Source organism: Salvia splendens, chromosome 5 (assembly GCF_004379255.2).
Source record: "Salvia splendens isolate huo1 chromosome 5, SspV2, whole genome shotgun sequence".
Taxonomy (NCBI): domain Eukaryota; kingdom Viridiplantae; phylum Streptophyta; class Magnoliopsida; order Lamiales; family Lamiaceae; genus Salvia; species Salvia splendens.
Window position 1 is genome coordinate 21,787,839 of NC_056036.1, and position 27,675 is coordinate 21,815,513.

General features: G+C 43.7%; 1 pseudogene; it reads left to right on the forward strand.

Moving 5' to 3' along the window:
- LOC121803507 lies at positions 1-26,037 on the forward strand (annotated as a pseudogene).
- The last annotated feature ends 1,638 nt before the right edge of the window (positions 26,038-27,675 follow it).

The following is a 27,675-nucleotide window of genomic DNA, read 5'->3' on the forward strand; positions in this document are numbered from 1 at the left end:
ATGGTAGCGCTGAAAGAAGGCAGCCGGCCACCGCTTGGGGGCATCTGTTTGGGTGCAAATTGCATCAGGAAACTCATACACTTTCCCTCTCTACTCCCCTTCCCTCAAAACAGTTCTCGGCTTCAATCAGCAGCAGCTAACTCTTCTTGGAGTAGCCAATGAGAAAATGTTGGGATTTTGCCCGGTTTAGCTTGCAACAAAATGTTGGGATGTTGGAGTAGCCAATGATATCGTGGGCTATTTTTCTTGTCGGCGTCTGCGCTTCTTTCTTCGGCTATGGTGTTTTGTGGCTCGCTGTTAGTCAGACTGTTCAAAACCTTCCCTATTGGGTTGTAAGTCTTCGTTTTTTTTTTGCCAAAGATTGGATTTTTATTTTCTTGACTAAGTTTTTTTTCTCTTTCCAAGTTTAGTGGAGTTATCATGTGTTATGTGATATTGCTTATGTTCTTCAAATCATTGTTACTTTAGTTATTATTGAATCATAATAGCTCCGTCATTGAAAAATTGAAACTTTTGAAAATGCACGGGTTTTAATGCACAATTGGTAAAGTAAGAGAAAAGAATTGATAAAGTAAGAAAAATGAGTAAGTTAGAGGAGGGGAAGAGAAAAAGTAGGGAAAGTAGTGTTCGTGGATTGTGATATCCACCTCCTAAAATGAAAAGTTTAGAAAGTTTCTATTTTTAAGGGACGAGAGGTATTAGTAAACATGAATTGCATCTCAGAAATAATGTTGTTGAATTTGTTGGTGTGGCTTCTAATTATTTTGAAGGTTAATTTAGTTTTTTTTAAAGGGATGTATTTCATTGTTTTTAAACTCTAGCGTTCTATATTGTTTCGATTCCATGTGTGTCTCTAGTGGGGTTTCTTTTTAGATTCTAGACTACAATTAACATTCCTCAAGTGTACTGGACTTTTTTTTATTCCACCTTTAGGAGAGACACATGACCCTCATGCGTCTCCTTTTAATGAAACGCATGACGGAGATGCGTTTTTCATAAAGACGCATGACGCTCATGCGTCTCTCAATTTTTTTGAATTTTTTTAACGACGCATGACGCTTATGCGTCTTTATAAAAGACGCATCCCCATGCGTCTTTTGTTTTTTTTTTAATTTCACGGACGACGCATGAGTGTCATGTCAGAATTCATGTGGGGAAATACCAAAGGGAGGTGTGCATCATTTCGGATAGGCATAAAGGAATCCTTAAGGCTATGCGTTCTGATGAATGGAAAAAGCCGCCGATATGTCACCACAAATTTTGTTTGATCCATGTGAGGAAAAATATCTTGACGAAACTTAAGGGTAAGGGAGCTAGAGTGAAAGGCATGGCATGGGCATTGGGTGTCACAACTCAAGTACGTAAATACATGCGAAGGCGATGTGCACTACGGGAGGAAAGTCTTGTTGCGATACACGAGCTCAACAAAGCCAAAAAAGAAAACTGGTCTCTTTGTTACGATGATGAACTAAGATGGGGGTGCCCTCAACAAACATGTCAGAGAGCTACAACAACGTGTTGAGAGGTATAAGAGAGTTGTCAATTAGAGCTTTGGTTGATCTGACATTTTGGAGAACAGTGCAATGGTGGGCAGATAGAAAGACATAAATACAACATACCGAAGGTCGGTTGACCTCGTGGGCAAGGGACAAACTTGCTGCATATGATGCGAAGGGGCAACTACATTACTGTTCAGTACTTGACCGAGAACTAGGCCATTACCAAATTCTAAGTCGTCCACGTTTTGAAAATGGACAGGCAAAGGGCAATAACAGACAGGACGTCGAGTTTATGGATTCAAAGTGCAGTTGTGGGAAGTGGCAGATGTGGAGAGTTCCTTGTTCACATGCGTGCGTCGTTGCTAGAGATAGAGGTAACTCTATGTTTGAACTCATTGATAAACACAACCACAAAGCTACATGGGAAGCACAGTACTCTGGTGGCCCATTTCACGCACCAAGACACAAAGACTATTAGGCTAAACCTGGATAGAAATTGCGTGTCACCCCTGAGCAGTTGCTTCATTGAAAGCGCGGACGAGGCAGAACAAGGAGGATTCCTAATCAAATGGATGTCCGCGAGGAAGATGAACCGAGAGCTCCCCGCAAGTGCAGGAATTGCGGCGCAGAGGGGCATGACCGAAGAAATTGCACAGCCGGTCGTGTTATGTAGGAGTTGTTAACATTTGTAGCACAGGTATTTTTTCATCTCAATTTTTGATTTTCATATATTTAATTTACCTTTATTTGTTGGTTCGTTCTATGAAAAATCATACTCTTTCTCTAGTAACAGGACTTGTGTAGGTGAAGACAGTGTTGGACAAAAAGCATGTGACAAATTCTGTGTCTTTTCCTTCATTATTGCTGCTCTGTGGCATGGGACAAGTTTTGTGTAAGAGAGTGATGGTATCAGATTTTTGCATGAATGCACATGTTTTGTCTGTCGATGGCCATGAGGTCTAATTGTTTGAATATTTTCTATATTCTATTCTGACTAATGGAATTAAAGTATAACTTGTAGTGACTCTCAATTTAACTATTGAGTTTGTTGGTGCATTTCAAATGAATTGAAGACTTTGATCCATTGTGTTGTGTAGGCGAGGCCTTGCTGGGTTGGGTGGTGGGTGGCTCCTGGCCGGAGGGCACCTGTGGTGGTAGTTAAAGGCGGCGGCGCACTTTAGGGTTTTTTCTTTTTTTAGGTTTTGCATTTTTTCCATCCGTCAGTCGCCGGCGCTGGTTTGTCCGACCAGCGCGGTTTGTCCGACCAGCGCTCGGAGTCCTAGTGTCGGGGTTGAGCCTCTGTGGTGGTTCTGGATCGGAGTTGGTCGTTCTTTGGGGGCGTTGAAGTGTTGGCGGATAGGGGTTTCGGCGGTTAGCCCTAAGAAACTAGGGTTTCGTCATGGCGGCTCCTCCAGCTGGTGGAGATGAACGGGGCGGGGGTTTGCCGGAGAAGGAAGATAGAATTCTAGTGCTGAATTGTGGAGATGCAGACCCTGTCGTGGCCGGCGCCTCCTGCAATGTGGGAGGGGCGGATGCCCGTGGTCTTGAGGTCTTATTGTCGGTGAACTTGACCGATGACCCGAAGGCTGGGCCAATGGAGATACGTGGGGAGGATGGAGACGACGTTGTGGTGGATCTCTGTATTACTCCGTATGATTTGGACATCGCCGGAAACGCGAAGTTGGCCACACATAATCTTGATCATGAAACACATGTGTCTAATGACTTGGAAGAGACACATGTGCTACAAATACAAGAGGGACAGATTGCGAGCCAAATTGAGATCAGCCGTACCATATCTACTATGGTGGGACCAGTTACAACTGACAGACATTTGGGCACATGGGAGAAGATTGAGCTAATCCTAGCACCTATTCCGAAGGCTAAAAACGCACTCATACCCAGGCCGGCCTCGAAACTTAAGGTACGCGATTTTCGTAAAATCCATACCCAAGAAGGCCTAAATAATAATCAAATTTCCAGCCAAGCTTCACTCAAACCCCAGAAACCCATACTCAAACCCAATACAGCTCAGCTTTTATTACCCTCTTCCGAGCCGTTATCTACAAACGAACTCACGACCAAGCCTAGTTCCTTCCGATCCTCTCGACCATCCAAAAGTACCCGCACTCTCATACCCTCTGCTGACAACCGAACACCCAACCAGAAAGATAGCCTTCCCACACCCTCCCCGGAATGGATGGCGATGATGGATCGCTCCATCATACAGGAACCTAGCCAAGAAGGCTCCTCCCGTACCTTGCAGGGATCAGGGAAAGATAAGACAAACCCTTGGGTGAAGACAAATAACACCATGGCGGACATGCTTAAGGATGGGCAGCCAAAGCCATCGAATGTACCAAACATTTTGGATCCAAATAAAGTGATGCAGAGGGGCACGACATCCCAGGAAGACGGTATTCCTTGTCTGCATTTACCTGATATTGATAATAATGAGCTTGCAGATCGTATGGGACTCGCCTTGATTGGAAAGTTCTCACACTCCATCCCAGCCCCCCACTTGATTCGCAAGGCCCTCTCAAACTTCAAACTGAAAGACATCTCCAAGCCTGTGCCAGAAAAATACATACTCCGACTTGGGGGAAAGGATGTGACAATGCAGGTGAGGTGGGATAAGATTCCACACTACTGTTCAGCCTGCAAGCATGTGGGCATTTAGAGGATCATTGCTACGCTTTTGGAAAGAATCCGGCCCCACCCAAGAAAGACTTCTCCAGACCGGCACAACAGTATCAGAATGAGATGAGAGGAGAACAAGGCGGACAGAACCGGGGAAAGCAACCAGCCGTGCAGACGGAGGCAGAATTAGGCTGGAACCGTGTAGGTAAGAATGGCAATGTTATGAGGGATTCAACGGCGCAGGGACAGAATAAGGGAGGTCGGCAGCCAGGTATGAATACAGAGTGGTGGCGAACCGAAACAACAACCATAGTAGCAGTCTTCAGACTCGAGAGCCTCTTGTTGTCCCGAACTCGGGCATGCTTGTCAAACAACCTTCTGGACAGGGCAAGAAACAGAGGAAGAAGAGAAGTCCGGAAAGCAGAGCCAGATATAGAGAGAGAATAAGGCTGAGGCAGCTAGAGGAGGTTGAGGGTCGAGCCATGTCAGATACCGAGGGCTCGGAGTTTGAGACGGACGACGGTGGTGATTCGCAGAACAGACCGAGATCACTCTCACCCACCTTTAGAGGGAGCCGTTTGCCGGGTAGTGAGGATCACATGGGACTAGGAGTCCATAGTAACATGTTTGATATTTAGGAGGATGAGGAGCTTGAGACAGAGGCGTCCATGGCCTTGGTTCTGCATGATGGGACCGCAGATGCTCAGATTATTCACGAGGCTAGAAGGGCAAAAGGAATACGGATTGGGGCTGCTAGAAATGGGAGCTCACCGATGGAGATCGCTAGTGATGGGGATCGCCGACCTGTGATTGAAGTAGCGATGAAGAAAGCGAGGGTTTCTACCTCGCTCAAAATCTGATTTGTTCCCCATGACGAGCTAGTTCCTAGTGTGGAATGCTCAGGGTGTGGCGAATGCCCGCACTAAGAGACATCTGAGATATCTGATTTGAGAACACAAGATTTTGTTTGCGGCAGTGATTGAACCACAGAGGACACCACCAGCTTTAGGGAGGAACTTACATGGCCTTCGATTTGCGGGATCCAATGAAAGTGGTAATATTTGGATTCTTGCCCATGAGAATTGGACAGTGGAAGTGGTTGATGACTCGAGACAGGCCTTACACGTTATGATCTCTGCCGCAGTCTTCCATTTCCCGATCTACATCACCATAGTATATGGGCGACACACGAGAGAGACGAGACAGGCATTTTGGGAGAAGTTGGGAGACATCTCGCTGGCTATGGAGGGAAGGTCGTGGCTTGTGGGAGGAGATTTCAATATGTTCCTGACCAATGAAGAGAGACAGAGGAGTGACACGTATAGGCACAGAGACATGATGGAGTTTGTTGATGCTATTGCCGAGTGCCAGCTGATTGACCCAGGTTTCGATGGACCGATCTTCACGTGGCACAGGGGGGGCTTTGGGAGAGGTTGGACCGCATCTTGATTGGAGAGCATTGGACATTGATGTTTGCTATGATGAGAGTGACACATTTGCCGAGATTTAGCTCTGATCATGTGCCACTTTTGGTGCGATGTCAATTCTCTGTCCAGACCACGAGACCGGGTTTCAGATTTCAGAATATGTGGGTGAGACATGAGACTTTTAGGGGCGAGATTGCCAGAGTCTGGGAGGCAGAGACAGGATATAATGGCATGATGAACCTCCAACTCAAGCTCATCAGGACCAAGAAGCTCCTAAAAGTTTGGAACAAAGAAGTTTTTGGCAACATCATCCAGAACCTAAAGGATGCAGAGTAGGCAGTGCTTGAGGCACATATTTTATATGATAGTGACCCGACACCAGCACATAGCTGAATTCAGTCGAGTGTCTGCAGAGCTCATCATCATAGCGAAGATGGAGGAAGAATTTTGGAGGAAAAAGGCGGCGATTAGATGGGCTGCTGATGGAGAAAGGAATTCCAAATTCTTTTATGTTTGGGTCAGACAAAAGAGAGTTAAGTCAAGGATACACACGGTCGAGTTTGGGGGGCAGGCACTGACAGAGGAGACAGAGATCTGGGAGTCAGCGGCAGCCTTCTTTCAGCAGCTTCTGACATCGGACGTTGGGGACCTTCAGAGCCTGACTTATCTCTCATCCATACACTTCAAGATTCAGTTGACCAGGATGCCCTGTGTGCGCCACCGCATGAGAAGGAGGTTAGGGATGCAGTTTTTGGGATCAGTGCTGATAGTGTGTCCGGGCCGGATAGGTTCACTTCATTGTTTTTTCAGCACTGCTGGGACACTGTGAGGAGGGATGTGATTGCAGCTGTGGCAGATGATAAGGCTAATTTCATGCATTGGTTAGGGGCTTAATTTCATGCATTTACGGGGTCTAACGCATCTTTTAAGCCAGGTGTGTAGTAGATATCTCCAGGCCAAGGAAGAAAGGAAGACAATTGCCTGGCGAAGGAAATTTGGCGATAAAGTGAGCAATTTGAAGGAATATAGCCAGACGGAGGAGATCGCTAAAGCTGAAGGGCAGAACAGAGACTTCATGCGAAGGCTTCTAGAAGATCACCTCCGCATTTATATAAGGGAGAGAGCATGCAATTCAGAAAAGAGGACTTTTGGAGATTTTTTTGGGATTCCTTTTGCTCTCAGCTTACTCACACACACTCCTACACACTTGGGTTTCGAAATTCGAGAGGGGTTCGGGTTTACTTTTAGTTGGTTGTGCGTAACACCGTCCTCACGTAGGGCGAAGAAACAATTTACTATTTTCATTCCGTTTGTTGCTGCGAATTTCACCGAACTTCGCTGTTCGAAGCTCGGCTGTGTTGACTGCCGAATTATCGTCGAATTTTTCTATGCAATTTCTATTTTCTGTTATGACGATGTTGATTTCAAGTATGGATGTTGTTTGTTTATGAGTTTATAGTTATTTGCTTGAATGGAAGCTTTTCGCACTTGATTTGTTGAGTTGGGACAGAATCGTGGTTGGATTGTCGTTGATTGGAGCAGATATGTTGAATCGGAGTTTATGGAGTTGATTTTGGTTGTAGTTGGGTTCGGATTGCTTGGATCCGGGGTGGGTTAACCGTCCGACGTGTGGATCTGAAGCAGAGTTGGTTGATTGTGCATGAATTTGATGTTTCATTTCTGTGTTCTGTTTACTTCGTCTAGTAGAAGTAGATCTGTTGGTTTCCGATTAATCGTCAGTTTCCGACGTCCGAATCTGTATGTTCTGTTTGAATCTGGATGATTACTCTGTTTTCTCCATGTTCGCGTTTAAATCCGGTAACGAGATGCAGGTTGTTGTTAGTTAAATTCATAGTTTGTTATTTGCAGCTTTTCATCCGTACTTTGCTGTTTTTGGAAGATGGTCCCCACTGCATGTTTACTTTCTGTCTAGCTAATTTAGGTAGTCGTTTACTAGGTCAAGGAAGTTTGTTTGAGGCATTGAAGTTACGAGTATGTTCGATGTTTGCATGCTGTTCTCGGTTACCTAGGTCTATTGTTAGATTTTATTCCTAAGTCTAGTAATAGTTTTCCTCAACCTAATTTGCGTGGCAGCAGCCAATCATCTTTCCATAGTCTTTTAAATGCCTTCTTAAGCGTCCATCTTCGTGGGATCGATCCCTGCTTCCCTGTACTAATTCATAGTATAACGGGTTGATGGTTTTTGAACGCGGAATTTGTGTGTCCGACGACCGAGACTTCTGAGATCCTCCGAGTTCCTAGACCTCATGATCTAGTGGATTCTCTGGGTTTGAGAAGCTTGACCTAGCACAAAAGCACACACGGTTTCCGATCACTTTCAAAATGGTGTCGTTGACGGGGATGGATGGCGTAGTTTGTGATTGTGTTTAGAGATTTTGGCATAAATAGTTTTGATTTATTTTTATTTCTTTATTTTCAGTTTATGAGCAGAGGCACACGGTTTGGACACTTGGGTAACTCATCTGGGTGGAGGAACGAGCGGTTTACTTGGCAGGTCAGAGAGACAGCATCTACGGTCACCACCAGATCGAGATTATCTACGGGAGATGCATTTCCGTTTTGTTCAGAAAATGATGAGGATTGGAGTTCGTCAGGAAGTGAGGATCCCAAGTCGTCTTCAGAAATAAAAACAGAGGAGTTAGAGATCAGAGATATGGCACAGATAGTCGATCCAGATCCAGAGATCGGTTCGCTCACTGCCCATCTAGATGGTGAGCAGCCTAGGCTCTCGAGTTTGTTTCCATTCTATGTAATTTTGGCCCTCGAGTTTGTTTTCTTTAAGAATTGCAGAAAGAGGATTGAACGACATATTAACGATTTGATTTGCACTGCAAAACAGAGTATTTACCATTTGTCATAAACTTATGTAAGAAGTTTGAATAGATTAACCATAAAACTTTTCAAAATCTTACAACTGTAATATTAAAATTTTGTATCCTACAGAGGAGGTCAATACGCATTAAAATTTTACAATTTTACCGGTCACAATCATCAACGAATAGTCCAGAGACCACAGGGTGGCATGGCCGCCTAATGTTGCCTAAGCAAGACCACCAAATTTAGCATTACAGAATCTCATTCCTACAACACACTCCCATAACAATGCTCATGTGCTGCTAACAAGATCAAGTTATCCCATAAATCCTGTGTGAACTTCTGAATCTCGCAGTTTCTTAGGATTATTGTCCCCACAGAGCAGGTGGCGATAATATTGGAAACTACATTCTAGTTCATACTATTTATATTTGAGAAGTCCGCCTTATGAACTTGCTATTTTCTTAGGATTATTGTCCCCACAGAGCAGGTGGCGATAATATTAGAAAAAGGCTTCATAAATTGCTGACCAATTGATGGAGACCATATACAAACGTTGAGTTCGTAATTATAGCTTAGATATTTCGGGTTATGGTTTTTCTTTAATTATCCTTAGCCTTTAGACAAATAAAAGCTTAATTAAATTCTGTTGGTATTTAATTTGCTGGATAATTAAATTCTTATTCATAGTTGGCGTCTTCCATTAAGAATATAATGTTCTAGTATTTAATTCTTATTCATGTCTACTATAAGATATATCTAAAATAATTAAATTATTTAATTCTTAATAAGACATGAAAAATTAAATTCAAATTATTTTCATGTTCAAGATTAGGAAGAGGTATTTTATTATTTAATGTATTGATACATATCTATCCTTATTAGGATCTCAGATATTTAAAAATTAGGAAACTATTAAATTATCTTCATCCATATCATCTAGGAATCAAAATTATATTATTTATTTCCATAGATATAGAAAATAATAAAATTATTCCTAAAATCTAGATTATTATTAGGAAACTATTAAATTATTCTCATCCATATCATCTAGGAATAAAATAATATTATTTATTTCCATAGATATAGATAATAATAAAAATATTCCTAAAATCTAGGTAAATCTTCCAAAAAGATTTTATTTCTATTAAATAATAATATTTTAATGATATTTTTAATAAAATAATTAAATAATAATTAAAATAATCTTTCATCGTTATCTCATCGTACGAGGTTCGCACGAATGATGAACGACGAAAATTCGATGAATTCTTTGTCGGAATCCGACGCACACGGCGTCTCGGCCACCGGCCCGCAGGTGGCGTGCCAGGAGCGGCTCGTCGGGGTTCGCCAGCGTCTCGGCCAGGAGCGTGCGCGGAGGCGCAGCTCATCTCAGCCAGCGGCGAGCACCCGTCACGGTGTCTCGGCTCGTCGGGTGCCGACGCTTCTCGGCCAGGCGCACACGCGGTGGCGCACGCCTCTCGGCCAACGTCTTGACGCCCGTCTCGGACATCCGAGTCGTCGGGTGGCGCGAGCTCTCGGCCAGCGGCGCGCACGGTGGCGCGCCCACTCTTGGCCAGCTCCAACCTTCCGCTTAGGGTTGCAGCTCTCGGTGCCTGGTGTCTCGGTGGTTCTCGGACGAACCACCACACCACGCCAGCCGTCGTGTCGTTCTCGAAGCGGGTGCGTTTGGGGCTTGCGGTCTCGGCCGGCGGCGCGCGCGAGCCCTCGCTCATCTGCGCGTCGCCCCGTGATCGTGGCTCCCCTGTTCCCACTGTCTTGACATCCCTACCTCGATCGCACGTATCGTATGATCGAGTAATTGAAGTTATTTGATTCGATAGTTCTTGAGTTCATCATGCATAATAAATTAAACAAAACACCAAGAACATGCTTCGAAATCAAATAATACAAGCATACATGAATTTCGTGAAATTTAAATCCAAATAATCAGAGCCAAAGACTGGCTCTGATACCAATTGAAGGGGTTGGCAGCGGAAGCGTGCATGTTCTAACGGATCACATAATTTGATCTATTTAGCAGATATCTAGACAAAATCTATTCACGTAATTATCACATGTATCATGCTCATAACTTGAATTTAAACATGCTTTAGCATATAAAATCGCTAAAACATGCTTACTACGAAATTAGCCGATTTACCTCATTGATTCAATCAAGAATTGATGATGGCTTGCTCCGTCTCCTCATGAAGATCTTCAGTACTCGACCTCGGATCTTCTGACTGGTGTCCCGGACTGTATACTGATATTTGTGTGGGCAAATCTCACCAGAATACTAGGACTCGAATAATGAAGACAGAACTCAGCTCACGGAAGAAGTAATTTTCGAACTCTCTCTCTCTTTAGATGGGGGAACGAAAATTGGGAGCAATAATAATCTTTATTTCTATCTCCTTTATTCTCCTATTTATATTAAGTCACATATTGGGCCCAGTCAGGGATCTAAGGAAGAATTTGGACATGGCCTCACCCAATTAGCTTTTTATTAATTAAATTGAACCCACAATTTAATATAAGCTTATATTGGAATATTACAAGCAGCCACTACAGAAGTAATATTGCACTGCCTTTCCAAATCCGAAATTACAAGTATTCCGAGTTTCCTTTTATTTGTTTAATTCATTTCTCGCGCTTAAGATAAAAACATCAGTTAATTAATTAATGTCTGCTATGGACTTAATTAATTAACATATTTTATTCTCCAAGAGTGGACTTAGCAAGAAACTCTTATTTAGTATTCATAGGTAATTAAACTCCAACTAGCTAGGTTCCGAATAATAAAACCTTGTTTCAAGCTCCTCTTGTGGATGATATCAAACGAGACTCTCCTCGCGCACGATTCAACATAATAGCAAACCTAGCACCGCTAGATAATGATCACCACTACCCAATATACCTGGATCGTTGGGTGATGAAAAACCCGCACCTTTGGTACGTCAAAGTAGTAGATACTCAATATCGTATGCTCAATGCTAACGTATATTGATTAAGAAATTAATTATCAAGACCTCGTCATTTAGTAGATAGCATAAAGACTCGTCTTGCTGTTAGATCCATTCAGTGCTATACCACACGAACGTCATCATATTTCAATAAGGCTTAGAAATAATCGGACTGGCATTGCAACCTTTCACGATAGGTAGTCTAGGTCTATCTAGGTTGTGAAATTCTTATTTTTCTTTGTTCAGAACTGACCGCGTACCTTAAATTGAGCGCAGCCCACAACCGGTCTACTAGAACGAAGACTTAGACTTATGTTATGTTCGCTTATATATTTAAATATGCAATAAACATCCATTAAATGTAAAACATAACAACATTATGACAAAAATAATCTGTTGCATTCATTGGAAAATAATTATTAGAGTTTTACAGTATTCAATCACTCGAAAGGTGATTTCTAGTATACAAACCCTAACAATCGGAAGGAACAAGAATGCACTAGGATAGACTCTCTCAGACCTAGTAGGAATCAGTCCGGATCTTTGCATGCACCACATTAGGTTGGAAGACGGTGCTAAGGCCTATAGGGACCCCCAACGCAAGCTGAATCTAAACATGAGGGATGAAGTTCTTAAGGAAGTTTTGAAGCTGTTTTCCCTAGGTATCATCTATTCCATACCAGATATTGAATGAGTCAGTCCAGTTCATATGGTACCCAAAAAGTCAGGAATTCAGGTTGTTAAGAATGACAAGAATGAATTGGTGCCCACTCGACTTGTCACTGAGTGGAGGATGTGCATCGATTATAGGAAACTGAATGAAGCAACCAGGAAAGATCATTTCCCATTACCCTTCATTGATCAGATGCTAGAGAGGCTGGCTGGAAAGCAATATTTTTGTTTCCTTGACGGATACAGTGGGTACTTCCAGATCTATGTAGATCCTGAAGACCAAGAGAAGACTACGTTTACGTGCCCCTTTGGCACGTATGCTTATAGATGAATGCCGTTTGAACTGTGCAATGCGCCAGACACTTTTCAACGCTGCATGATGAGTATCTTCTCAGATCTACTAGAGGACTGTATTGAGATTTTCATGGTTGACTTCGCCGTATATGGGAACTCTTTCGATTCCTGTTTTGCAAGTCTGGACGTAGTATTGAGAAGGTGCCAAGAGAAGAATTTGGTCCTTAACTTCGAAAAATGTCACTTCATGGTACCCGAGGAAATCATCTTGGGGCATGTAGTCTCGGAGAAAGGCATACAGGTGGACCAAGCAAAGGTCGATGTGATTTCGAAATTGGCTTACCCTACGAATCAGAAAGAAGTCAGGGGATTCCTAGGGCATGCAGGTTTTTATAGAAGATTCATAAAGGACTTCGCGAAGATTGCTCAGCCGCTCACCCATCTGTTGCATAATGATGTTGATATCGTCTTCGATGAAGAGTGTAAGAAGGTGTTTCAATTATTGAAAGATAAACTGGTATCTGCCCCTATCATCAGGGCACTCGACTGGAGTCAGCCGTTTGAAATAATGTGTGATGCAAGAGACTTCGCAGTGGAGGCGGTACTAGGTCAAAGGATTGATGGAAAAAGTTATGTAATCTTCTATGCCTCGAAGACACTCAACCAGGCCCAGAAAAACTATGACACCACAGAAAAGGAAATGCTGGCAGTCGTGTATTCATTTGAGAAATTTCGCCCATACTTACTGGGGTCGAGAGTGATAATTTTTACCGACCACGCGACTATCAAGTACTTGCTGGCAAAGAAAGAATCCAAGTCAAGGTTAATCCGTTGGGTGTTACTCTTGCAAGAATTTGATTTGGAAGTGAGAGACAAAAATGGGACAGAGAATAAAGTGGCTGACCATCTGAGTCAGATTTTCCAAGGAGAAACGGAGGAAGCTATACCCGACTTGTTCCGAGAGGAACATTTATACTGCATGAGAGAATTTCCTAGACCTATTAGTTGGGAGGAAATAATGGCGATAACAGGTCCAGGAGATGCTGAGAAAGGAAAGTGTCAGCTGAACGCTGAACCATGGTTCGCAGACCTGGCAAATTACTTGGTCATAGGAGAGGTGCCTAGTTCATAAGAAATTTCCCGGGCCCAGAAGATGAAGCTTAAAAGCGAGGCTAAGTATTATTTCTGGGACGATCCTTACTTGTGGAGGATGGGAGCTGACCAGGTGATCAGGAGATGTATCCCCGAATGGGAGCAGAGGGATGTGCTTAATCATTGCCATGCGTTGGCATGTGGAGGTCATTTTGGGCCAAGGAAGACTGCGAGGAAAGTCCTAGACAGTGGATTTTATTAGCCTACATTACACAAGGACCCTTTTGAATTCTGTCAAAACTGTGAGAGATGCCAGCAAACTGGAGGAATTTCAAGGAGAGATGAGATGCCGCAAGTCCCAGTAATCGTCTGCGAAATCTTTGACGTTTGGGGGATGGATTTCATGGGTCCATGTCCATCTTCGTATGGAAATGCGTACGTCCTTGTGGCCGTAGATTATGTTTCAAAGTGGATAGAAGCCAAGGCTACCACGTCTTGTGAAGCCAAAGTGGTGGCTAAGTTTCTTAGAGCTAACATTTTTAACAGGTACGGTGTGCCCCGAGCTATTATATCTGACCAAGGGACACATTTCTGTAACCGAACCATAGAAGCTCTGATGAGGAAATACGGAGTCCACCACAGGCTTTCTACCCCGTATCATCCTCAGTCTAATGGACAGACAGAGATCTCAAACAGGGAGATCAAGGCAATATTGGAGAAGACGGTGAATCCGTCAAGGAAGGATTGGAGCAAGAGGCTCGGTGATGCATTGTGGGCTTACAGGACAACATACAAAATGCCTATTGGAATGTCGCCCTACAGGCTAGTGTTTGGCAAGATGTGCCATCTGACATGGGAGTGGAGCGCAGAGCATATTGGGCGGTGAAGGAGATTAATATGAGACCCCAGGCTTGTGAGGAAGAGAGGAAACTGCAGCTTCAGGAGCTGGAGGAGTTAAGGCTTGAGTCGTATGAGTCTGTGATGGGGTATAAAGAGAAGATGAAGCTTTGGCATGACAAAAACCTCCGGGTCAAGGAACTACAAGTGGGTCAGAAGGTCCTCCTTTTCCAATCCAGGCTCAAGCTGATGCCTGGGAAGCTGAAGTCCAAGTGGATTGGGCCATACACTACTGTTGGCCTTCGAGCGAATGGAGCTGTGGAAATCCAGGGAAGTGCCTCGAACTCTACTCCTTTCCTTGTTAATGGTCATCGAGTAAAAGGTTTTAGGGATAATTCTGAGTTGTGTGTGGTGGAGGAAGTGCCACTACGCGCACTCTCTATTATCGCCTAATCGGTCTAGTGAAGTAAGTGCTCTCGAAGAATTCCTGGGTCAGGTAAATGGGAATGCATTTTTAATCTATACACCGAACCAGGGGATTTCGAAAGTACTCAATTAAAAGTGTAAATAGTTTATTGCTTTTCAAAAAGAAAAAAAATTTACCAAACAAAGAACCTTTTTTTAATCTTCCAAAAATATTTTCGAAACACCAGACTTCTTAGGGAAATTGTTTTGTCACATGTTGAATCCTTGACCTGGGAGTCTGGCGTTTCATTTGGTTGTTTTTCCTAAGTGTGGTATTGCAGAGAATAGTATTTACATGGGGGAAGAGAGATTTTCGGACCAGAAATTTGGGAGGGAAGTTGTAAAAGTTTCAAAATTCAAATTTTATCTTTATGGGAAGGCGTACGGTTGCTTACATCATGCCTGCAACCGTTCCCTATCCTTACCTAAAATACCAATTTTTCCTCCTTATTCTTTTTATTTTCCAATCTCCAAAATTCTGAAATCTCTCTCTACACTTTATTCTCCCCCAAATATTTTCTCTCACAATACCCACATTCCGTCCAACCCTAATCACACAAATTCTTCCAAGTTCTTGTGTTTTTGTAGAATTAGAACATGTCGAAGGCACCTGCTCACACCGATGGGAACCCCACCACCTCCCCAGATTCCGACGCGGGGGCGTTCATGGCGAATTTAACGAGAAAGTTTGGTAGTACAGAGGAGGCGATGAAGGCCTTCGCCCTCTTCTCAGCGATGATGGAACAGGCCAAACCTTCCGCAAAAACAACCGCAGCACCACCACCGCCGATGATTCCAGAAGATTCAACGGCCCAACCCGCGATTTCGCATACAGAAGCCGAGTCGAACACCAAGGCGCCGGAGAGAGACGCAGCGGTAGGCGATGAACTGGAGGACGAGGGTATGGCGGTTGGTGAAGAGAGTACAACACAGGTTGTTGAGGGGGTAACCCCTGTTTCTGCAGAGGGTGTTGTTGAGGGGGAAACCCCTGTTACTGAAGGAGTATTGATCAGGGGAAAACCCTAATGTCGTTGGTGACTTGGAGGGGGGAACCCTTGTAGTTGATAGAATGGTTGCTGAGGGGGAAACCCCTATTGATATTGAGGGGGAACCCCTAGTTTGTCTGAGGGGGGAGGCCCCCGTTCTTGATGAAATTTCGGTGCCCGAGGAAAGTGGGCTAAAATTTATGGTAGATCTGGCAGAGAATCCGGAGGACACAGACTCGACGGTGGATCAAAGGGAGGCCAGGCGTAGGGCCAGAAGGAGTTTGAGGGATGAGATTGATGATCTCGCCCAACCTACAGTAGATGAATCACTTGCCCCAGAGACAGAGGGCGAACAAGAGGAGGAAGCTTCTGGGTCGAGCAGAGATGAGGATGTGGCAGAAGAACGCCGCCTAGCTGCGGAACGCAAAAGGAAAGGAAAGCGTGCGGCTACCTCCAAGACCAAGAAGTCCAGGAAGACCCCAACGGATAAATCTGGAGAAGCTCCACTTCTTGCCCCAACAAAAGTTTCTTTCGCTAAGGCACATGTCGGCCCTAACCCGGCTAGTGAGTCCGAGGATGAAGCGATGGATGAGCAAAAGGAAGAGCTAAATTTCGAGCCAGCAGAGGTCTGGTTGACAAAATGATTGCTTGAAGCAATGGGGAAGTTTGATGATTCAAAGAGGGCAGCAAGAGCGAAGCGGTAGTGGTAAGCTGGCGAAGTCTGGGAAACAGTACGATCCGGAAGAGTTGCGGGAGATTAACTCAGACGAGGAGTTCCGTCAATATATTAGTGTCATTGGGTTTGATTGGCTCTTGAAACATAGCACTGCGGAAGTGCCAACGGCGTTAGCACGAGAGTTTTTCTCGACATTCAGGCTGAAACCTACCACCGATCTTGACGCGGACTCGATCACCTTCCGACTGTTTACTGAGGAGCACAAGATGAGTATCAGGGAGTGGTCCCTATGAATGTGGTTGTTCACTCGCGCCGAGGATGATGAGGGCATTTGGAACGAGCGCATGGTATGAGCTCCGAAGTACACCCCCGGGTTTAAGCCACAGTCTGCATGGGAGTTTGTCACCCATCCTAAGGTGGGGCAATTCAAGACCAGCTATTCAAAGGGTTTCCATATTGAGAACCACATCCTACGATTTGCCCAGACCTTTATAAGCTACAACCTGATGGGGACATCCAACTCTGCCTTGACCACTGCTGACCTCTACTTTACATGGTGCATGGCGAAAGATGTGAAGGTACACCTGGGCTATTAGCTGGCTCAGGCTTGTCATCAGATGGTCACCAACCCTTCACGCCACATGTATACGTGTCATCTTCTTGGTGCATACCTCCAACACAACACAATCATGAAGATAGCCAAATTCGCGCCCGAGGTAGTCATGTGCGAGCCCCCAGAGATATTCAGCGTTGATTATTTTTTCAACAAGGGCCTACTCTACATGCACGGGAAGGATGTCTGTTTCTATGAGGTGGGAAGGATGGAACCCCAGGTGAAGACGGAGCAGGATGGTGTCGAAACAATAGCCAGCGTGAATTATGAAGAGATGAAGAAGGAGATGGGCATGATGCGGAAGGAGCTCGGCGGAGATCGGGAGGAGATGCAGGCCCTCAAGGGAAGCATCACTGACTTGGTGGGAATATCATCCGCGCAGAATGACCGCATGGCGGAAGCTGTTAAACTAATGATGATGATGACTGATTGGCTGAAGAAGAAGTTTTCCTAGCCCCAGAAGAAGTTGCCTTCTAGACCCAGCAGCATGTCCCAGCAGCCAGTGCCGGGAAGCTTTCTCTTTAGCAACCCCCATCAGCGTCTAAGCCCTGTTAGCCCCGTCTGCATATAAGCCCCTGCCTGTGAAGAAAAATGTGTCGAAACAATGTGAGAAGGAAGAGGAGAAGCCGGCGTCGCCGGCTAGGAAGAAAGTGAAGGTGGCCCGCCCTATGTTACACCCCAGTTTGGCTCCCGTGGGGCCAGACCCCAAATTGAGACCCCCCCCAATGACCAAGTAAATTTTACTTTTCAGTTTTTATTTTCGTTTTCTTTCCGTTTTTTTTATGTTTATATGTTTGTTGTTTTAAGTTTGTGCTTTTGTGTTCATTTTTCCAGCATGCCTCGTGATGTATATATGTGTCTGCGTTTATATGTGTCTTCTCCCACTTAGCCCAATCTTTGGTCTAAGTGTGAGAAGTTTGTGTTTCTTCTAGGCATGTTTTGGCTTTTGTTCTGTTATAATTTCTCACGCCCGTTGCTCGGTCTAATTGTGAGAAGTTTGTTTTGCTTGTGCATGTTTGTTGTTTTGTGTTTTGTGTTTTTGTGTTTGTTTCGGTCTGTTAATACTTCCTTGTTTCCCCCCTTCATTGGGATAGCTTGGGGACAAGCTTGAGTGAAGTGGGAGGGGGAGGGAGTTAGTGGAGTTTGTGTTAATGTGAATAGGAGTCTTTAGGTCTAGGTTTTTGTGTGTCGCATGAGCTAGTGAATACAATAAAGCAAGATTCTCTTAGTAAGAGCAATTGAAGATAGGATGCATGTCAACTTTGAGGCCTTTTTCCTTAATAAACTGACATCGGATTGAATGAAGTAAGAACGATAGAGGATGCCTTAGATAAACTAGTTGTGAAGCCCCACTATAAAAGTGAGTTATAAGCCTAAACACTTAGAGCTAACATGTATAAAAGAGGGCCGCCACTGGATGTTTAGGGAGAAGAGTCTGAAGGAGAAAAAGTTGGGAAAAGGGTTGTGGAGGTATAAGCTGGACGAAGTCCAGGGGAGAAATAAAATAAATATTCGGAGGAATAAGCTGGACGAAGTCCAGAAAAAAAAATATATATATAAAGGGGAAGAGAAGGAAAAGAAATCCAAGGGCAGGAAGCAATAGTAACCTGACCCAGGAATAAAAAAAAGGGGATTTTAGGTAGGAGGAACTCTCATAACCCGAAGCATCAGTGGTATGGCAAAAATTCTAAGAGTGAATCGATCCTAACATCCCTGGTGAGGAATGAGTGATCGAGTGAATCCAACAATTGGGATGTCAATAGGCTATCTTGACGAACTGACAGACCGATTAAGTAGAAGAAGGAAATGGTAGGATTTGGAGACTGTAGACGATCGGATAAACCATAAGTTTGTGGGGACGGCTGCCTTAAAGTTGCAACTAGTTCATGCTTTGTTGTTTTTGTTTTCTTTAAGTGTTTGTTTTCTTTTTATAAGTCTGTTAATATGTCTAGGTCTAGGAGTTTGTGTCTTGTGTGTCTGTAGGGTCGGTCATAGGATAACCATGCATTGAAATTCGCCTTATTTCTTTTTCTTATCTTTATACTTGAGGACAAGTATGGTTTAAGTGTGAGCAGTTTGATAAGGCTAATTTCATGCATTGGTTAGGGGCTTAATTTCATGCATTTACGGGTCTAACGCATCTTTTTAAGCCAGGTGTGTAGTAGATATTGCCAGGCCAAGGAAGAAAGGAAGACAATTGCCTGGCGAAGGAAATTTGGCGATAAAGTTAGCAATTTGAAGGAAAATAGCCAGACGGAGGAGATCGCTAAAGCTGAAGGGCAGAACAGAGACTTCATGCGAAGGCTCTAGAAGATCACCTTCGCATCTATATAAGGGAGAGAGCATGCAATTCAGAAAAGAGGACTTTTGGAGATTTTTTTGGGATTCCTTTGGCCCTCAGCTCACTCACACACACTCCTACACACTTGGGTTTCAAAATTCGAGAGGGGTTCGGGTTTACTTTCAGTTGGTTGTGCATAACACCGTCCTCACGTAGGGCGAAGAAACAATTTACTGTTTTCATTCCGTTTGTTGCTGCGAATTTCACCGAGCTTCGCTGTTCGAAGCTCGAATGTGTTGACTGTCGAATTATCGTTGAATTTTTCTATGCAATTTCTATTTTCTGTTATGACGATGTTGATTTCAAGTATGGATGATGTTTGTTTCAGAGTTTATAGTTATTTTCTTGAATGGATGCTTTTCGCACTTGATTTGTTGAGTTGGGACAGAATCGTGGTTGGATTGTCGTTGATCGGAGCAGATATGTTGAATCGGAGTTTATGGAGTTGATTTTGGTTGTAGTTGGGTTCAGATTACTTGGATCCGGGGTGGGTTAAGCGTCCGACGTGTGGATCTGAAGCAGAGTTGGTTGATTGTGCATGAATTTGATGTTTCATTTCTGTGTTCTGTTTACTTCGTCTAGTAGAAGTAGATCTGTTGGTTTCCGATTAATCGTCAGTTTCCGACGTCCGAATCTGTATGTTCTATTTGAATCTGGATTATTACTCTGTTTTCTCCATGTTCACGTTTAAATCCGGTAACGAGATGCAAGTTGTTGTTAGTTAAATTCATAGTTTGTTATTTGCAGCTTTTTATCCGTACTTTGCTGTTTTTGGAAGATGGTCCCCACTGCATGTTTACTTTCTGTCTAGCTAATTTAGGTAGTCGTTTACTAGGTCAAGGAAGTTTGTTTGAGGCATTGAAGTTACGAGTATGTTCGATGTTTGTATGCTGTTCTCGGTTACCTAGGTCTAGTGTTAGATTTTATTCCTAAGTCTAGTAATAGTTTTCCTCAACCCAATTTGCGTGGCAGCAGCCAGTCATCTTTCCAGAGTCTTTTAAATGCCTTCTTAAGCGTCCATCTTCATGGGATCGATCCCTGCTTCCCTGTACTAATTCATAGTATAACGGGTTGAGGGTTTTTGAAAGCGGAATTTGTGTGTCCGACGACCGAGACTTCTGAGATCCTCCGAGTTCCTAGACCTCGTGATCTAGTGGATTCTCTGGGTTTGAGAAGCTTGACCTAGCACAAAATCACACACGGTTTCCGAGCACTTTCAGCAGACTTCTTCAGTGGGGCGTTTATGCCCCGAAGCTTCACGGCAACCATGATCATCCTCATTCTGAAGAAGCCTAACCGGTCACGTGGGGGGATTATAGACCGATCAGCCTCTACAATGTTATGAACAAGATCATCACAAAGATCATTACTTCGAGACTTGCACCTTTACTTCCCCTTGTCATTGCACCAAATCAGAGTGGGTTCATCATGGGCCGCCTGCTTAGTGACAATGCTCTTCTGGCCCAAGAGTTGATACATGACCTGGGGAAGGAGCTTTCGAGTAGAGGGAGATCGCCCAATCTGGCACTCAAGCTGGATATGGCAAAGGCGTATGATAGAGTCCAGTGGTCGTTTTTGCTCAAGGTCTTAGAAACGATGGGATTCTCAATAGCCTGGGTGAGTATGATTAGTAGATGCATCTCTTCATGCTGGTTCTCGGTCCTGGTGAACGGGAGTCCGGCGGGTTTCTTTCAGTCCTCAAGGGGGCTAAGACAAGGGGATCCCTTATCACCCTCCCTCTTTGTGTTAGCGGCAGATTACCTTTCAAGATGTCTGGATAGGCTGATTAAGAGGGATAGAGAGATGATATACAGATGCCGGAAAAAGGCCCCCATTATCACTCATCTCTCCTACGCGGATGATATGATCATATTCTCGAGGGCACATAGAGAGACGGTGGAAAGGTTGGTTGGATGCCTGGATCACTACATTGTTGTGTCTGGGCAGAAGGTGAATAATGGGAAGACACATTTCTTTTTGGCGACTGAGCACATGGAGTTTGCTAGCATTGTTGATGAGGTTGGAGGCTTTCAGAGAGGGGTGATACCTTTCACATACCTTGGGGTCCCGATCTTCAGAGGAGCAAGGAAGGCAGATCATCTTTTACCCCTCAGGCAGAAGCTCATGGACAGAATCCACAGTTGGTCCCATCGACACCTTGCTTTTGGGGGTCGGCTTGCTTTGATTAAGAGCTCCCTCGCCGCCATCCCGCTTCACATCTTACAGGTCATGAACCCTCTGCTTGGCTTTCTGGACGAGTTGGAGCAGATTCTGGCTAGATATGTTTGGGGTACAGTCGGAGAAAAGAGGAAGCTACACTGGATTTCTTGGAGAAAGATTTGCTTGCCTTTTTGATGAGGGTGACTTGGGTATTTGCCGCTTCAGGGAAGTGGCAGTGGCTTTGGGGTTCAAGCTGTGGTGGAGACTGCTAGCTCAGGATTCTCTTTGGGCCAAGTTTTTGACCCAGAAGCACAGTATCCATCCTTGTCATTTGCATACATCTCCTTGTGGGTCGCATGATAGTCCTACTTGGCGTCGTTTGCGTCGTATTTTATCATACATGCATGAGTATATCCGTTGGTCCTTAGGTGAGGGGAAGATCAGCTTCTGGGATGATGTCTAGCTTGGGGCTAGCCCCATCCAGAGTTTGTGCATCCCAGGAAATGATCCTCCTCAATCTCAGGCCGTTGCATCTTATTGGCATGATTATGCATGTGATGAGGATATGCTACATAGTTTATCTTTCAGGTTTGGCGTACCTCCAGATGTGATAGACCAGATCAGAGCCACGCTGATCGAGTTGGGGGGGAAGGATGTGAGGCGGTGGAGTCTGACTAGCCATGGCGAGTTCTCTGTGACCTCAGCCTGGGAAAGCATCCGGACTAGATTGCCGAAGAGGGAGATTTTTGGGCTTATCTGGAACCAAGGGTTGACCCCTACCATCTCGGTGTTCATTTGGAGGTTGTTATTTGGTAGGTTGCCGGTGGTTGCCGGTGGATGAGAAGTTGCAGAGGAGGGGGATTGAGTTAGCGTCTAGATGTCAGTGTTGTCGGTCTCTTTCAATCGAGTCTCTTAGTCATGTCTTTTTCTTGAGTTAGTCGGCTTTTTCTGCATGGGAGTATTTCGATTCCTGGTTTCCTTCCTCGCACACACCGATTCACATGAGCACTGATATTGCACTTAGACTAGGTCACTGGCAGAGGTCCTCTTTCCAGAGGGCCCCCGCCTTACATATTAGTTTTCTTGTACCCTGTTTGATTGCTTGGTTTCTTTGGACGGAGAGGAACGGCTGCAAGCATGGCGGTCGTCCTTTTCGTCACTCCCATGTTATTTGGCAGGTCACTCACCACCTGCACGTGCTTGTCTTGGCCGGCAAGATCACCCCGACCCACTGGAGGGGATGTTCGCCGTCGGTTGATTTCATGCCTTTCTCCCCCAGACAGCTTGTTTTGAGGTCACTCATTGTCCTATGGCATCCCCCTGATGCCCCTTGGGTGAAGCTAAACACTGACGGTGCCTTCTCTACATCGACAATGGAGGCGGGGGAGGGATGATTGGTTCGAGGCTCTGATGGAGGACTTCTGTGTGCCTTCTGTGCTCCGATAGCCGCATCATCGAGCTTTGAGGCGGAGCTGTTGGCTCTGATTCGGGGATTCGAGATGGGTATGGAGCTTTCGACACACATCTGGATTGAGCTTGACTCAGCGGCTCTGGTTACCTTCTTGTCATCTGGACAGCTTGGAGCTCCAGATTTCAGACATCACATGGCTTTGATCCGGAGTATGACTTCTCAGCGGCATGTTCGGTTCTCACACATCTACAGAGAAGGGAACCGAGCTGCTGATTTTCTTGCAGGTAAGGGGGTTCAGACCCCTGCCCTTACTTACTATGATCCAATCTCTGCGCCTCGGTATCTGAAGGCGCTGGTTAGGATGGACCAACTGGGATATCCTAACTTTCGTTTCCGACGTAGAGATGCGGGTTGATCCAGCTTCTTTGGTGGCTGGTTTTGATAATTTTTCGTTTCTCCCTCGTATATATATAGTCAGTTTTTTTTCACTTGATAGTACGGAGGATCTTGACCTGTGGGACCTCTATTTGACTTCTTCATGTTCTTGTTTAGATCCTAGTCACTTTTGGGATAAAATCATGTTGTTAGAACATTTTATTTTGATATTATTTACGAGTTGGAGGTCTGCCTAAACCTCCCGCCCACAAATGGCGTTTTTAAAAAAAAAAAGACTTTGATCCATTGTGTATTAACTGATAGACTAAAGAAGACAGTAAAAATGTGACAGTAAAAATGTGGTTTGATGCTATTTTATAGTATAGTACATGTTGGGATAAGTCTAAATAAACTGTTAGAAATTATTATTAACCATAGTAAGTATACTAACTTTATAATTCCTACATAACAAGTTAACCTCAATATGATAGCAATTCATTGGATTTTCACAAATTATCTACCAATAAATGGATCTTGCAACTGTAATAGATAAACTATCTCTCGCGTTCTGCCCGCTACTGCCTCTCTTGTCTGATTTATGCAACTTAGCTCATGTGTCTCTCCCTAAGACGCATGATGCTCATGCGTCGTCTAATAAAATAAAAAAAATAGCGACGCATGACGCTTACGCGTCTTTTCCTGTGACGCATGACGTTTATGCGTCTTTAAAAAAAATTAAAAAAATTAAAATTTGAAAGACGCATGTCCCTCATGCGTCTCTATGAAAGACGCATCTCCGTCATGCGTTTCATTAAAAGGAGACGCATGAGGGTCATGCGTCTCTTCCAAAGGTGGAATAAAAAAAAGTCCAGTACACTTGAGGAATGTTAATTATAGTCTAGAATCAAAAAAGAAAAAGCCCGTCTCTAGTGAGTATTCTTGTTCTGGAGAGTTTTAAATAATGAGGTTTGAAAAGAAAAAATCAGCTTGCATCATCTGTTGAATTCTTGATGTTAGAGATGAACTGAAGCTAATACTCCATATACTAGAATGAAAAGACATGGTTGATGTTTATTCTTCTACTTATAATGCATCTTTTTCGAACCTATACTGGTCCTATACGAGGTTAATCGTTGCTTGTGTTCGATATATGTAGAATTCACCGAGATGTAGATTCTCTGTTTATATACTTGTTGATAACATGACAGTTATGGATCGCTTTGTGCATTGCCACCCACGGAAGTGCATGGCTTGGCACAGTAGTTCTCGTCACAAACGTGAGGAATTTTCCTATCAGCGGGGGCGCTGTTGCTGGAATACTCAAAGGCTATGTTGGTTTAAGTGCTGCAGTTTTCACGGAGGTTTACACTATGGCCATGACCGGTCAGCTTCAAATCTCCTGCTGCTGCTAACCCTCGGCACCCCTGTTATAGGTTTGTTGATGATGTACTTTATCCGGCCTTGTACTCCCGCTTCTGGGGAAGACTCTGCCGAACATTTCCATTTCCTTTTCACACAAGCGGCTAGTCTCATCCTCGCGGTCTATCTTCTTTCAACGAGTTGTTCTATTTTAGCAACAACGTTTCGTATTTGTTGATTGCCATAATGATTGTTCTTTTAATGGCTCCTCTATCGATCCCTTTGAAAATGACAATGTTCCCTTCGAATCACAAGAGACATGGTATTTCTACCGGTGTAGTTGGTGAAAATGACTGTACAAACGAAACTGATCCTCTGTGGACCCCTTCCTCGTCAACAACATATCTTGGTAGCTTTTATGAGCCTCAAGAAATCCCCGAAGTGGATTTACTTCTTGTCGTAGGTGAGGGAGCAGTGAAGAAGAAAAGAAAGCCCAGGAGAGGCGAAGATTTCACATTCCGTGAAGCTGTAGTGAAGGCCGACTTTTGGTTTCTGTGGTCCGTCTATTTTCTTGGAGTTGGCTTGGGCGTAACAGTCCTTAACAACTTGGCACAGATTGGGGTTTCACTTGGTGTGAACGATGCAACAGTATTGTTGAGTTTGTTCAGCTTTTGTAACTTTTTGGGCCGTCTAGGCGCAGGAGTCGTATCTGAACACTTTGCAAGGTACTATGAATACTGTCCTTTTACTTTTTGTATGATCTGTGTTGAATTGCTCAAATCCTTTCGATGAACTCTATATGCGTATATACATACGAAATATTCTATTTTCATGGATGTTTTTCTCTGCTCGTGGCATATTATCCGGTTCTATGCAAACCTGCAGAGAGAGATTTTTTAGTATCATTGAAATAGGCAGCATTTTGTTTTCCTTGACATCCATTCTCTCAATATAGCCTTTTTGTTTTGCAGGTCAAAGACGATTCCTCGAACATTTTGCTTGGTTGTCGCACAAGCACTCATGGCCGTGTCATTTTTTCTATGCGCTTCAGCTCTAAGCGGTACTCTCTACGCTGCCGCAGCGTTGCTTGGAATCTGTTACGGCAGTTTAGTGTCATGATTCCAACTGCTTCCAAACTTTTTGGATTGGAAGATTTTGGCGTGATCTTCAATTTCATGCAGCTGGGAAATCCTGTCGGTGCGCTTGTTTTCTCAAGTCTGCTCGCTAGTCAAGTATACGAATCTGAGGCAGCTAAGCAGTTCTTGCGTGGGTCCAAGCTGCTTCCGGCTCACGTTCCTTGTTTTAGCTGGGATTTGTGGTTTGGGAACGTTAATGAGCATAGTGCTAAGCATAAGAATACGACCAGTTTACCAAATGCTTTATGCTTGAGGCTCGTGTCAAAGTAGCAAATCAAGGGAGAAATTAGCTCGATCAATGGAAGGAGAAGATTGAGGCAATAATTGAACTTATGTAAAGAATAATAATGAATATTATTGTCTAGAATAGATTGATACAATTTCCATAGATAGCTAATAATCCTCCCTATATATTTGGGGCTGTAAATCATTGTACAATCAAGCAATATACACGAAACCTTCTACTCCCAATTATCTGTGTTCCCAATGTCGATCAATGCTTGTTCCGCCTCTCTCGATTACCATCGTTAAGAGCTCGTTCCGTCTGCCTCAAAGCTCCCGACCACTGATTACAGATTAAGTCATTCTAGATTATAGATAATAGCTGATTGAATCAAAGTAGATGTTTTAAATTTTCTTAGGCTATGCAGATGCATGCATCAGACTTTTTACTGCTCTGATGCGTTTAACCCTTATTTTGCTCGTTGATAAGCTGGCAGTCGAAGGCTGCTTCGACTGCCAGATGCTATTAGTAAGATAAGTATGCAAAAACGAACTTTATTATCCGAATATGAGAAGATCGAATTTACATCTATATATCCAGTGCATATATATTCTACTCGTTTCGCTATACATGGATCTTTCGTATTGTATTGTCGTGAATATGATATGGCCCGACTCGACATTAGCCTCGGAATCTACCCAAATCGAGCCTGAGCTTCGAGAGCCCAATATGGGACAGGGCAAGTGCAGTCAACAATCCCATCTATCTGTATGCGTGTAGTCAAATATTTCTAGTCTTGGAAACTTTGAGTGTCTAAATTTACCAGCAAATTAAATGAATAGATAATAGGATTAATATGTTACCATGTTTTAAACTGGATTAATATGTGTTAGAGAAAGATCGGACACGAGGAGTTTGCAGCAGCAAGAGGGAAGTGTGTAACAGAGGGGATATTGTTGAAACGACAAAATTGACTTCTTCCTTCTTCCCATATGTTTTAGTTTAGTTCATGGTTCTCACAATATTAATTTTTGAGAAATTTCGGAATATGGGTTTAAATTCGCTGACCTTTCGAAATAAGGGATTCAATTCGCTTACCTTTCGAAATATGGGTCCGAGACATGCGAATTTTTCGAAATAAGGGTTTTACACCTTTTTATATTTATTCTCTTCATTTTTCTTATTATTTCCCTTCCAATAATTATAGATTTACTAAACTATCCTTTAATCTCAGTTCCTTAATCCATGTGACAAGAACCGAGAATGCAACAGACCACTCCAGATTTTCTTCATCAGCGTCACAGAGTGATTTCTTCAAATGGCGGAGTGTACTTGATAGCTGGCTGATGTAAACCTGATCTAGTTCCACATTATCCACAGAGACACAATCCTCAGCAATGCTGAGAACCTTCAATAACTGACGAGTTCCTAATCTTAGAGTACTAACATGATCTGACATCAATCTAGTTTGGAGGGGAGGTAAAATGAAATTTTTGAGAGATGGGTTAAAGGATAATTTAGTAAATCTATAATTATTGGAAGGGAAACAATAAGAAAAATGAAGAGAATAAATATAAAAATGTGTAAAACCCTTATTCCGAAAAATTCGCATGTCTCGGACCCATATTTCGAAAGGTAAGCGAATTGAATCCCTTATCTCGAAAGGTC